Below are 15,037 nucleotides of genomic sequence, written 5' to 3' on the forward strand. Positions count from 1 at the left end.
TCCTGCTAATGTTCACATGGGCGAGTGTAAACCGGGCCCATGTTTACAGAAGAAACCTAAGCCTCCTAGTACATTCCATTCCAGGTCCACCAAGAACAGTGTGATGCTAATGGGTCCGCACAGAGCTTGCCAACAAAGGAAGGCCGTCCTGGCTAAAGGGTGTGGGCACCCAGTTCTTTGCAAGTCTGCCGTATTTGCTCATGATAAATAATAAAATACCAACATGACTCTAGCTTGGGACAGACCCAATCCTGCAGAACTGACAAAACCCGACTTACGTTTCTTCCAAGACCAGAGGCCAGATTCTCGATCTGAGACACTGCCCTCTTAGGATGATCTGGGCAGCTCAATGGTCTACTGCTCTATAATGTCACTCACTAGATAGACTTTTTCTTTTAATTTCTGCAGGCGTTTTAAATCCAGAAGTGATGGCACCATGGCTGGCCTTCATCTGCGTTGTCTATTGAGTTGTCACTGGTCTGATGGCCAAATGAGCAGTATTCCGCAGAGGCAGGTAAGAAGCTCAGGCATTTACTGCTACTACATGCTTTATGGTAGCATGTGTGCGTTTTAATGCTTTGCCAAGATGCGCGTCAGCATCCTACCACTAAAACGGCTTTATGTTTTATTTCCACATGCTTCTCAAAGTGTCTCTTATTTTTTCATGATTAGAAGTACGCCAAAAGCAAACCAACGCTTGCCCCTTGGATAAAATGGATGGGTCATGAGTCAATTTCATTTCTAAACACTAAGGATTTTCCTGGAATAGCTGAAATGGCTACATATGTAGAATGGAAACATGATTGAATCACAGGCATGCTAATGCACCTGATGCTTGCTCTCCTGATAAATAGTGTCAAATGAGGTGGATTATTTAAAAATCGCTTTTATATAATTAAATTATAATTAGATTAAATTATAATTAAATTAAACTGGTTTTTATCCCAATTTAATATTTAATATTTAATTAAATGCTTGCTGGCTTTCACTTAAAAATATAACATTTATGCAAAGTTTAATCACACAAGGTTTTTAAGAGTTTTAGGGAGAAACACATTCTTTTTCTATTTAACTACCTTAATATGACAGAAGATGCATAACTGTTTGAAAGAGCTGACAAAAGTTGTGTGTAGACATATTAAGTGAAATGAAACATATGGTTATTTTAAATACAGTTATATACTTTAATATATAGTAAATTATAATAATATATATTTAAATGTCTATAAAATTTAAATATATATATATTTTTAAATTATATATTTATATATACAAATATCAACTTTATTTATTTATAGTTTAAATTATATATGATAGATAACATTCACATTATCCATATATAACATTTTATATAATATATAACATATATATAAATTTTAAAATTATATTTAAATATACTTAAATATGTTTACAAAATATCTAAACATATATTTAATAATAACCGCCAAAGCAGAAGTCCAGCTGTACAACCTTCAGGAATGCTTACTTTTTTAGTTAATTGGAAAGGAGTTTCAAAATGAGAATTAAAAAATAATAAAGAAATTAAACAATTTATTTTGAAGTTAAATGACAGACATGCATGTCATCCTCTAATCCTCTGGGGTATTGCCAAAGCCTTTTCCTGGATTTGCCAATTAGAGGTTCCCCTCATCTGTTTTGCATAAACCTCAACCATTTATGCTTTTTTCTCAGATTTCCAGTCTAGGTTTCTGCTATTCCTTTTCTAATTCTTTTTTTCAGCTGGTTTGCTTACCTTAGTGCTGTAACTTTTTAATTTTTTTTTTGCCCTGAAACAGCTCACCCTTGTTTGTTCCAAAGGATTCAACTAAGTTTTTATTATAGGACAACTCTCTTTCTATCCCCTACCCACTCTCATCAATTTTCTTGATAGAGTAATTTGGTACATTAATTAGATTACAAATACAACCTGCATAAACAGGGTTCAGAATATATACAAGTGACTCTTCCTGGACACACAATTCTACTGTGTTGAGCATGAGATGGACGTGAATTAGCATGTTTTACAGAAGTAAGGGAGATTATTCATTGGTCATCTGCCTTAAAAATGTTTCCACAGTAAATAAAAATCTTCTGACTAGAAAATAAAATAAAGTGCTCTTCACTCTAAGAAAAGATAATCCAGTATATAACGATCTAAATTTAGAAACACAATTAACAGGGTGTTTATTTTTAAAACCCAGTCAGTCCTCATTTTGCAAAAGAATTCATCTCAGAGCATCTTTAGGCATGGAAAGCCCCAGAGTATTACAAAATGCTCTATTTACGGCATTTCAGTGAATATGCAACCTTTAAGAGAAAAACATTCTTCTTATAATAGGTAATAGTAGTGTACAGGAAATTTTTTAAAAACAAATTCTTACAGAATTATTACATTTAAATATGTGCTGCCTGGTTATTACAACTTTTCTTGCATTTTAAAAACTTTTAAGTTTTAAAAACTTTTTTAAAAATTTGGTTTCATCAATATATTAAATTGTTTTAATAACAGAATGATATTTTGAAATTCATCAATAGATTATCCATTCATGAATTGTACTTATACGTACAAACGCAACGTAAGAAAGAAAGAGATAAGCCGAGTAAAAATTAACAACTTTTCTTTGGGCTTCTAAAAAAAAATAAAAAGCCCAGATTATTTTAAATTGCATATTTGCTTTACTATTTAATGAAACAGTAATTTGGATTTCTCAGTCCATTGAAATAACCTGAAAAACATGGATTCATACTGAAAATAAAGAAACATAGCTTTGAGCCTTGTTAAGAAACAGAGGCTTTCCAATAATGGCTTTTATTTCATGCCATGGCAATATATAAAAAATTGTATTTTTATGAAGACTTATACGAAGGAAAAACAAAGCTCAAGTAATTGAATGGGAGCGTCACGAGGGAACATGTGTTTTTGCTGTTGTGAACACCCCCATCTCATGGTTTCAAAAAGGAATCCATGTCTTTGCTCTTAGAGCACAAAGAATATCTATTTTAAGAGAAGATTATATTTAAATTTTATAAAATACTATACTATATATTCCTAAATATTGTGAAAGAATAATTTTTATAAAGCCAGTAAGTGAAATTCATTCCACATATGCTATCACCCCAAATATGGAAAATGTATTAACATCTCATTATTAAAAGATAACGAATACAAAGGTGAAAGTCTTTTAAAAAGTAACAAAACGTCTATTGAGAGGCTATTACTGAATGCTCAGGCCCCTTTACTTTTCATGTGTTTGCAGGTTGATGTGGCTGCAGGTAATTAAGCCAGAAGCGTAAAAAGAGCCCACGATTTTCATGATAAACGTTCAGATAAGCACCGCAAGTGACCACACACCACAGCTTCTGACAAATCAAGTCAACACTTAAACCGTCTGTGATCCAGACATGATGCTACTATTAAAAAAAAAAAAAAAAAAAAAAACCAACAGGAGACAGCAAAAAACAAAGCAGGGGCTCACTGCAGCCTTTTCTCTCCCACGCTGTGGAATAATTTTTTCCATTCCCAAGATGATTTAAGTTGACAAATTGGTTTTTCTGGCCGCTTAGCTTCCTGACCTTGAAAAGTTCATTTTCTAACTTCTGTCTCATCCAGCTGTTGACAGGCTAATGCCACCAACCCATGTAATAAAACCTCCACGAGGTTTAGGATTAGGGGAGGAAACTGCAATGACAGTAGAATAATTAGGTGTGAAGTCTGCCCAACTTGTCAGAGCAGACCTCATCTCTGAAAGAGAACAAATGGTTCTCTGGAAGGAGGTTAATCTATATTCCATTCCTCCCAGGGTACAATGCTGTGGAGCATTTCTTGGGGAAAAAGCTGGAGACTCTCCTTGCCTAAAACACTTCTTAAAAGTCGATACAATTTAAGGGCACTCTCTACTTCTGTGCAATCTTTCTCAGAAACAAATGTCTAATTTTCTTTTCTTCACAGAACGGAGTCAATAAGCCTAGCAGAGATACTTGCTTTTAGATCCTAAGGTATTTGGGGCAGTGTCTGCCATGGATGCAGGCAGAAGAACAGATGGTTGCAAAGTCAGATGCCTGCCCTTAGTATGCACCTTATGTATTCAGTGCTCCCAGACAGTGCTCTACATCCCTCATAGTACCCCAAGGGCCTGGGGTCAAGGCTGGATCCACCTTACAACATTTACTGACCCTTCGAAGCCTCAGTTTCCACATCTGTAAAGTAGAGTATTATTTACAATAGTGCTTGCTTCATGGATGGAAGGGAACATTGATTCGCATGCATGAAAACACAGTGCAGGACCCAGAGTGAGTATTCAATAAAATTTTCACCTATATTTTACTACCCTATTCTCTGATCCTAAAAAACCAATGTCTATAAATAAAAGCCTTCCATTTTAAAATTACCTTTGATATATATACAGAATGGATAAACAACAAGGTCCTACTGTATAGCACAGAGAACTATATTCTATATCCTGTGATAAACCATAGTGGAAAAGAATATGAAAAAGAATGTATATACATGTATAACTGAGTCACTTTGCTGTACCGCAGTAATGAACACAACATTGTAATTCAACTATACTTCAAAAAAATAAATTTAAAAAAATAAAATTACCTTTGATTAATCACTACGTTCTCAGTATCATATGAACTCCTATAAAAATCTTTAGTGATTATAGCAGCCTATCTGATACAGAAATACAGACTTGGGTAATTACCCTCTTCTTAAGATTCACACTCTCCCTCTGGTTTTATATACAGGGTATGATTAAAGTACACATTTCTGTTATTAATATCTGAAAGATATGTACATCTTGAGTGAGAGAATTTAAACATTCTCTTGTTACATGATAGCAATCCTATCTTGTTATTATGCAGTCTGGGGATTAACAAAGACTATTCTTGTCTCTTCCTCTCCTTTCTGATACTATGGAATATTTCTGATCACATTTATAACAACTCACCAAGAACAATTAGGAAAGATCAAATGTAAATTTAATATACACACATATATAAACATACAGTATTTAACATAAAAAAGACAAATTAAATCTACTGGCTGAGGTGAAACCTGTCTACGAATTATACTTTGGATAACCTCTCTCCTTAGTAATTCAGACTTCCTTTTGGATTAATAACACAGGAACTTTTATATGACTAAGGAAATGAAGAATTGGTTGAATACAATTCAGCCTAGCATGGGCCCTTGATGCTTCCGATAGCAAATCAAATAAGAAACACAAGTACTTATGAAACTCCTACTTCATTCTCAGCACTCTCGCCTTGGGAAAATGAGGAATACAGAAAAACTTAAGATGGGCCCTGCTTTCAAGGAATTTAACACCTGGTGAAAGAAATGGGAACATCTATTGAAATGAACAGAAAGTGGTTGGGAAGATAACAAAAGGGCCCTGGAGCTGGAAAGCGTGGGTGGGTTGGAGCCCATGAGGATATGACTTATGAAAAGGCCAGGACAGCACAGCCCCAGGAAGAGGCATGGGGCCAGGCCCAGGTGTGCTGGGGGAGGGAAAGGCTGAAGGGACCTGCCTGTGGGACAGATCACAATTTACATGCCCTCAGGAGTTATTTACACTCTCATTTAGAAAAATAAAAAAATTTTAAAGCACATTCACGCTTTATTCTGGTCTACGTTTATCACATCACTGACAATGAATTTGTTTTATAAAAGCCCTATGCACCAAAAGACTGTAATTACAAGCTTTTACTGGCTTCGAGTCAAGGTTCTGGAACTCAAACTTCTAGAAGTGAGGATTAAATTGACAACATTCTCCACTGAGTCAGGCATCCTCCTAATTAATGCATCCCTTTGACCAGGCATTAAGGTTTTGATGGCAATGACCTTGGCTTGGAAGTCGAAAAGCCAGACCCCACTAGCCATCAATCGTACCACTCCGCTAGGTGGGTGGGTTTGCCTCCTTCTTCAGAGACCTGCCTCTCCCCTTCCAGGTAGGTCTAGTGGCCCTGCCATTACGCATGTGTCCGTCTCCCACGGCATCCTCAGAATGAGGACACAACCTAAAATTATGATACTCAACCCAATCGGCTGGGAGATCTGCAGATGACCCAAGGCAGGAAAATCGGGTTACTTCCCGATAATTCTGGTTTTCAAACTTGCTTATCTGTACTGGTTCAGAAGAAAGACCCCAAATGCTAATCATCAGGATAATAAAGTAGAAAGTATATGACATTTTGTTGACCTTAGAAGATACAGGAAACTTATTTCAAGTATCATTTTCCTTTCTCAGGTCAGTATCTATCACGGCCAATTGTTTTTCCATCCTACCATTCATCTTTAACTGTAGACCACCTCTACCCCACTATTCCCACCAAATAAATTCTATGGAAAAGACTGGTATTCACTTCTTTTGAATGACTTAGGAACTTGTATCTGGGTATAAGTAAAATAAAGCATGATAACAAGGCTGTTTCCTACATTACTGATCCCCTTGTTAAGAGATGGCAGTAGGGACTTCCTTGGCGGTCCAGTGGTTAAGACTCTGCCTTTCAATGCAGGGGGCATGGGTTTGATCCCTGGTCAGGAACTAAGATCCCACATGCCTCGGGGTGCAGTCAAAAAATTTTTAAAATAAATATAAATCGCACACATCTCTTTTAAAAAAAAACTTAAAAAAAAAAAGAGGTGGCAGCATTCTCTGGGTAAGTGTTCAAGCACAGATATATTCTAACTGGGACATGAACACTAATGTCAAGACATTTTATTTGTTCACAGGAAATCAGTCAATGGAAACAGCAAGAAACTGCATGCCCCACAATAGAAGGATCTGCTAACTCAACATCTATAAGAAGTAAAAGCATTCAGAACAGTACAAGTCAATCAAATCAGAAAAAAAAAAATGCTTTAAAAGTGGAAATGAGGGCTTCCCTGGTGGCACAGTGGTTGGGAGTCCACCTGCTGATGCAGGGGACACGGGTTCGTGCCCCGGTCTGGGAAGATCCCACGTGCCGCGGAGCGGCTGGGCCCGTGAGCCATGGCCTCTGGGCCTGCGCGTCCGGAGCCTGTGCTCCGCAAGAGAAGAGGCCACAACAGTGAGACGCAAGTGTACCGCCAAAAAAAAAAAAAAGTGGAAATGAGATACCTAGTTTAAATGCACCACCTGGAAAAAAAAAACACAAAGTAAAATACTACAGTGTTAGGGAAACAAACGTGGTTAAGTTTATTTAAGAAGATCAACTTTTCCACTGTGAGGAAAAGGGTTAGAAATGATTATTGCTTATGGAATAATGTAATATTTAATTAAATTCAGAAGTGTTAATAATGAAACATGTCTTGCACCAAGTGATAAAATCAAAAGAAAACCATTTTCTAAAAGACCATAAGAAATCCATCTGCATTTTGGACTATACGAATGATTGCTGAATCAAGAGAAAAAATTAATTACTCTCAGACTCAAGCACATCTGTTAGTAAATCTAAACTTAACATAAGAATCAACCTAATAATACTCAAAGAGCAAATGCATTAAAACTGCAATTCTAATTTAAATAACTTAATACAGTCATGTTCTAGTTCATGATTTTGCCTCAGAAGACAGTCGCATTCTCAACCAATAAAAATGAACTTAAAATCATGAAAAGACTACAACAGACACAAAGGTGGATGCCTGAAGGCACATGTCATTAGACTCCTGTTTAGGACATTAAAAGCCACCGAGAAGTTTGTACAACACAGGGCAGGCAGAAACACTGACTGTCCTCTTTATAACAGAATGTGAAACTTTAATTGTACGCATACACTGCCTTTCTCCATTTCCAAAAGCTTGAGCCCTAGATGAAAACAGCAAGAAGCACAAAATTTTTAATGAAACCAACTAGATTAATCATATAAAGTCAAAGCTATTAGCCTTCAACTTCTGTCTTCCAAAAGAGCTTCCTCGTATAGATACAATGCTCTTTATCAGACATTTTATTCCGGGCCTCTTTCTACTAATCTTGTTTGGCTGGGTCTCTCCAGGAACGGCATTAACTGGGAGCATGGGGTAGGGTAGAGAAGACATAGCCTGTGAGGCTTTAACTAACCGACCTCTAGTTTTCTGTTTGGTTGACTGAATGGTCTTTGACTCACCTTCAAATCAGAGAAGAGCTAAAATGGGCTAAAGAAAGTTTAGCATTAATAAATGTATAAAAAACTTTAAATATCTGTTCTTCTGTCAAAAGCCAAGAAAAGTCCTTCAAGCTTAAGTCACTACCAAAACCCCAGTAGGTAGGAAGATTAACCAAAATGAAAAATTAAGTTTTTGAACACTGCTCTGATTCATCTGTGGAATTATCTGTTAAATTAATACAAAGCACCAGGAATATTTCAAAAGTTAATCATTCTGTTCTAACGCACCTCTATGAAACAGAGTGCTTAATATTTGCACTCAAGTCCAAAACAGGAATGGCATTTTCAACTGGCCCATCTTGCTCATCTATGTCCTTATTCCCTTCTGAGATTTTTCGACACGCACTCATATGATGATATTTAGGAACCTACCATATTCCCCAAAGAAATGTTAATGGAATAGGAGAAAGAAAAAATATATAAAACATACTATAAGGCATGCATGCACATTTACAGACACCAGCCAGTGTCTGGGGCACATAGTAGGTGCTTAATAAATAGTTTTTGAATGAGTGAACAAATGAATGACACGGCTCCAAGGCCAGTGGGAAAGAGGCGGCGTGTACTCATTACGGAGTAAACACTGATGTCCTTATCTCCACCAGGGACACCGTGCAACCTACCTTCAAAGGACAGCACAGCATCTGATACTTCCTTTTCTATTTTGACTATGAAGAATCCCAACACATAAAAGAAATAAAACAGTAAAAGAACAAAAAAACCTGAACAACACGAAACTATTCTGAAATATGTCCTGCACCAAAAGGAGACGAAAGGGGAAAAATCAAATTTAGCTTAAATTTGACAAAATACATCACTGTACTTAGATACCTACACGTGGATGAAGAGTTAACTTATTTTTAATGTTTAAAAGTTTAACACTTTGAATTACATAACTTCATTGACATGGCCACACAGTTACTAATAACCATGCCCGCTTCCTTCTCTTACTATAATGTCTACACTCGAAATCTCCCACCTAAGCCATTTCTTTAAATCCGAAGTTTCCTTCAAAGCCTCGTTCAAAATGCACCTTCTTCTCTGAAGTCCCCTGGATTTCTCCAGTTCTACAAAAACATTCCCTCCTCTTAAACCTCTCAAGCAGGTTACAGGCCTGCAGTCAGGTCCTGACAGTGATGCGGGCAGGTCCCGTCTCCTGCTGGGCTGCAAGCAGCTCAGAAGATGCCTCTTGTGTATGTGTGACCCCGCTATTTCTCAGCAGAGTGACTTAACAATTCTGAGATGCACAGTAGGTTTGAATCATTACGGGAATAAATAAAATAAATATCATCATGACAGGGAAGACCACTTTGACTTGAAAGTAAATGGTACGATACAATACAATTAATGTAATATAATGATCAATTCCATTCATTGATCTGAAAATGACAAGCTGCAGGCCAAACACAGAGCCTTGGGAGAACCAAATGAAGACTCGCATGGAGCAATTTCAGCAGGTGAGCCATAGTCTATCAACTAGCCAGCCCTCCAAGGATGCCTTGAATGCCTGCTAAATTCCCAGTCTCGTGATGGTTAACGAGTACACAAAAAAGAACGGGTTACAGGCCAGGTCCAGGCTCTGAAAAATCAACTGCTCTCATCTTAAACGTGAGGGATCCCAGCAAAGCTCTGAAAAAGGCCCCTTTCTTGCCTGTGACTGCACAGCTGGGAAAGAGAAGCCACTGCCTGTTGTGCTGTCTCTGACATTCCCTCCTACCTTTGCTGAACAAATAGAAGCCAAATGAGTCAGTCACCATAAATAAATGAGTAACTAATCTTAACCAAATGGGCAAGTCTATAAAATTCAGTTGAAGAGGGCCTTCTGTGGGTTTTACGGTGCCTTAGAGGTCTCGGAAGGCTGTAATGCATCCCCTAGTAATTTAGGAGAACTTTCCCAGCCAGGAAGCCATAGACAGGCAGGTGGGACTCCTGCTTAGTTCCCAAGGGCTCCTTCTGTCTCCAGTGGCTTTTCTGGGATCCTTTAGAAATTAACTTGTCTGAGCTCAGGTGTTTCCCCATGCTTGGGCTCCGTGTTATGGACCATCAAATGATCAAAGCGGCTTAAATTTTAAAAGAATGTTCACAAGTTCATTATTTATTCAGTGGATAAATTATGTATTCATCCCTTACCATGCACAAAATTCTCTACCATCTTAAGGAATAGTTAGCTAGAAGAGACATACAAAAATAAGTATCACATAAGGCTGTATATGATGAATCCTAAGTCAAGAAAGAGTCTGAAAAGGGAATGTCACATTTTATGAATAATAAAAGCTAACACAGAGTGCTTACTCTGTATTAAAGTAATATGCACTTTATGCTAAATATTAGTACATTAAATCATGAGGTGCTACTTATTTGGTGGGAAGAAAAGATAAGAAGAAAATGAGATTTGGACCAAGTATTATAAAATTGCCTTTGCCGTTCAAATCAGAAGAACTTTAAATTTAGGAAGATAAAATAAAGGTTGATTTCACAATGAACAGAAGTCCATTTTTTTCTATTTTTTTTATACTTTTGTAAAAATATTTAAAACTCTAACATACATAGAATGTTCATTCCAAATACATTTAGAGCATACATTCCAAATACATGGCAACATTTTAGAGGGCACAATGCACATTTAAATTTTTTTTCTTAAACTAGTGATTTCTTTGTAAGTAAAATTACTGATTTTCCCCCAAATCCTAAAAACACCCTTTTAGGACCAATAATACGTCCAATTTAGTTTTGTTTTTATATTTTAAACACATAACAATGAAATAAAATATATGCTGGTGTGTTATTAATAATTCACTGTTTATTATCCTGAGATAATAAGAAAATAACATTCTAATTTATTATATGCATGTTATTTCTTGTTCAAGTAAGTAATTCATATACTTTCCACACTCACTGAGATCATTTGAAATATGAATTGAGAACTGCTTCTATCAGTAAGTTGGGTCAACACAGGCCACAAGGTGACAACTAAGGATACAAGACCCAAACATGAAATGAAAATAAATCCATCCTGAAGGAGCTTTCAAGGAGAACGAGGAGATAGCTACTCATCCACCACTTCCATAAGGCCCAATGAGATGGATGCTGTATAAGTGGCAGCAGACTTCAGAGCAGAGAGAGATACATTTTATTGGGAGGAAACCAAGACATTTTTCTGTGGGTGGGAGTCAAGTTGGGCCTTGGACAAGCACAAATGAGAAAAGACCTTCACGGCCACGGGAACAAAGACTCAGCCAATGCAAACCTGGAGTCCAGCAAACACGCGGGTGTAGCTGGGGTGCTCACTGTAATGGCCTAAATTAAATAAGGACCTGGGCACTGCAGTCTCGACCAAATGCCACAGGAAGGGGTCTGCACTTTATTTAACAGGTTTGCGCTTGTCAAATGGGGGAGGGGTGACAGGGCAGAGGGACAGAGGGGACCGATGCAGCAGTGAACAGAATGAAAAAAACAAATCGTGTTCTGTATTGAGAACATCCTCTCGGAGGATACAAACTACTAAAAATAAATGGTAATTTGATGGATAATACAAGGGTAGTCACAACACTGTAAATCAACTGCACTTCATTTTTTAAATGCCTTTAATAAAAATAAAATAAAATAAATAGGGTACTTTAATATGGGTGGCGTCTGACCTAAAGGAATTGAGAAAAGCTGTGAGGAATACTGGGGGTGTGTATTCCAGGCAGGGGAAGCATCCAGAACAGCCTCCCAGGAGGAAGTGTGTGAAGTTGTGGTTAGGACAGGGGGGGCCTGTGTCGGGAGGAGGGACCGAGAGAAGAGCAGGAGATGAAACCAGAGAAGGGTGGGGAGCAGATCACACAGCACCTGGGGCCTTGTTGACAAGGATTCTGGATTTTGCCCAATGAAACAGAAAGCCACCGAAGATTCCATGATTGGTTCACACTTTGGAAGTGTGAGTGGACCACCATGGGGCCATGTGGGGAGCAGGTAAGCCCAGTTCGTGAGGCAATAATCCCGGAGAAGGATCTCACCAACCAAGTCCCGCATGACGGCAGGGAAGGTGGTCAGACATATGCTAAAGGTAGAACCCACAGCATTTGCTAACAGGTTGAAGGTGGGGCAGAGAGAAAGAGGAAGCGAGGAGTGCTCCAAGATATGGGGGGGCCTGAAACGGCACTGTCACTGACTGAGATGGGAAAGATGCAGGAGGAGTCTCCGGAGAGAAAGATGGGAGAATCCGGAGTCACGCGTGGGCGGTGCCTGGTCCCTCTGCCGGGACGATGTATAGAGCAGGTCAGATCTGAAACCACATCTGCCAAACTCCAACACCCGCACACTCTCTGTTCAGCCTTGATAAGGCCTGAGATGCAAGAACCAACATGGGATATGAAGAATTCTGAGCGGAGGGAAGGGAAGATGGGAGGGGAGGTTATTGAACAGAAGGCGGGGCAGGGTACCAGCAACACGGGACGGGGAGGCATTTGGGGGCTTGAAGAAACCAGAAAAGACGTGACTATTTGCTGGGTGATTCTGATACAGAATCGACGCAAGACAAATTAAAGGAAGGGCAAAGCACGTGGAGACGGAGGCTCAGAATAGATCACGTGCTCACAAAATAGACGGAGAGGCCATTTCAGCAAGGAGCGGTTGCCCACTCTGAACCACTGGGAATTTAGCAGCAACAGTCCGCTTTCCAAGAGGCACTTGGAATGTTGTTTTTACAACGTCTTATTAATACAACTGAAAAGCCCAGTTGCCTCCAAAGAGTGTAAGAGTCCATGATAGAGACTGCTGTTTAGTAATGTGCCCATGTTCTCTGGATCCCTGGACTGAATGAAGAAAGGGGAGCACTACTGCTTTGAGAGAAGCATCTCGCTCTGGCACTTGTTTCCACACGCTGTCTCAACACCGCTACTGCAAAGACAAGCCGCCGTGTGATGCATCCCTGGCTAATCCTGAGGATTCTCCTGCTTTAGGATGTGCGGCATCAGAAATCTGATGGATTAACGAAAGACTGCTAATGCTAGTTGCTGACATAAGGCTATTTAGGGCACCGAGGCAATCACAGAATTTTTCTGGCCATTTTCACAGCTTTTCAGAGCACTGTACGAATCAGTCACACTAATTCCAACAGTAAACAGCACACAGCTTTGGTGAGAGACCATTAAAATGCGCCTTCATCAGTTCTTCTCTACAACTCCTTCCCAAAAACCACCCCTAAGTCTGGATAAATTGCCTGGGATCATTTATCACCTGTAATATTCACTTTATCCAGACTCCAGGCCCAGTTGATGGCTAGAATTTTACACATCCCTGATTAGAGCAGAAGTGGTCCCCAGCGGCAGCAGGGAGCCTTTTTCAGCTGCCCTGGCTCAGAAAAGGCCTCAGCAAAGTGAACCAGATGCTCTGCTCCTGGAAAGGCCATCAGGTGCTGAGACACTGAGGTTTCTTAGAGATGATTTGTGTCACTGAAGACCTATGGGCCACCCACATCTTAAGAGTACGGCACAGTAAACAGAAACACAGCCTTTAGAATTAAATGTGAGCTCCAATTCTAATTCCGACCCTTATGATCTGTGCAACTTTTAGGCCAATACACAACCTCTCTGAGGCTCACTTTCTTCATCTATAAACTGAGGATATCATTCATGTCTTTGCATATAAAATGTCCAGTAGAGCACTGCTAGGAAAATGGCACAGCCATAGAAATGTCATGGTCTGGTTCTTGCCATACGTGTGTTGCTACAATAGAAATGGATACACTATGTCAAACAGCGGATGACAAGTGGCCACTGACATCATCCCCTGTGCTGATTCCATAGGCACGCAACCTTCTCACCTGGCTGCCCCGGAGACCATTTAGATCTGGGTACCACGTGTCCATCACAGAACGTTATATCACATTCTCACTGTAAACTGGTCAGCCAGCGTTTGACATTTGGGTTTTTATCCATCTGCACCTTACAATTTTGTTTAACTTGAGTGAGTACAATCAGCACAGGATGTATTGACAATCAAATTTCATTAACGCCCAGAACCCAAAACACATTATGCTAAGTGAAATAAGCTGAGCACGGAAAAGACAAATACTGCACGGTCTGACTTACATATGGAATCTAAAAACGTTGAACTCATAGAAGCAGAGAGTAGAATGGTGGTTTCTAGAGCCTGGGCAAGAATGCAGGGCAGGGATGGTGGGGGATGGAAAATGGAGAGATGTGGGTCAAAGGGTCCAAAGTCTCAGTTATGCAGGGTAAGTTCTGGAGATATATTGCAGCACGATGACTATGGTTAATGATACTGTATTGTATACTTGGAGTTTCCTGAGAGAGTAGATCTTAAATGTTCTCACCACACTAAACAAATAAATAAGTGGTAATTATGTGAGGTAATAGGCGTGTTATAATTAGCTTGACTGTGGTAATTATTCCACAATGTATACATATACCAAATGTACATGTATGAGAATACCTTAAATATACACAATTTTTATTTGTCAATTATACCTCAGTAAAGTTGGAAAAAATCCATTAAGGTCCACAGCTAATGTTACTGCCTCACCCCTGATGGATATATAGCATTAGAACAATCGCACGGAAAATCGCAGACTTGGGAGGCGGGGACAGTATTAGAAAAACCACCCATCTACATAGGAAATAGATCTGTTTCTCCAGACCATTATCTAAATCCCATACTGGACCCTACCATCCTCAGGAGCTCCACAAGGAATGCCCCGGTGTGTTACAAAATTAAAATGTCAGCCCTCTGTCACTTAACTCCCGGCCATTACGAATATAAAGTGTTATTACAGTCAAGTTAATGGGAAGAATTATATCTTATCACAGTTACCCAACTTGAGACTCACTGCCATAGAAAAGCAAGCTGATTGATTATTTAAGACAGGAAAAGTGAAAACAAAGAAGGAAATTAACACAGGTTT

This window comes from Lipotes vexillifer, unplaced genomic scaffold, assembly GCF_000442215.2.
Source record: "Lipotes vexillifer unplaced genomic scaffold, Lipotes_vexillifer_v1.1 scaffold447, whole genome shotgun sequence".
Lineage (NCBI taxonomy): Eukaryota > Metazoa > Chordata > Mammalia > Artiodactyla > Lipotidae > Lipotes > Lipotes vexillifer.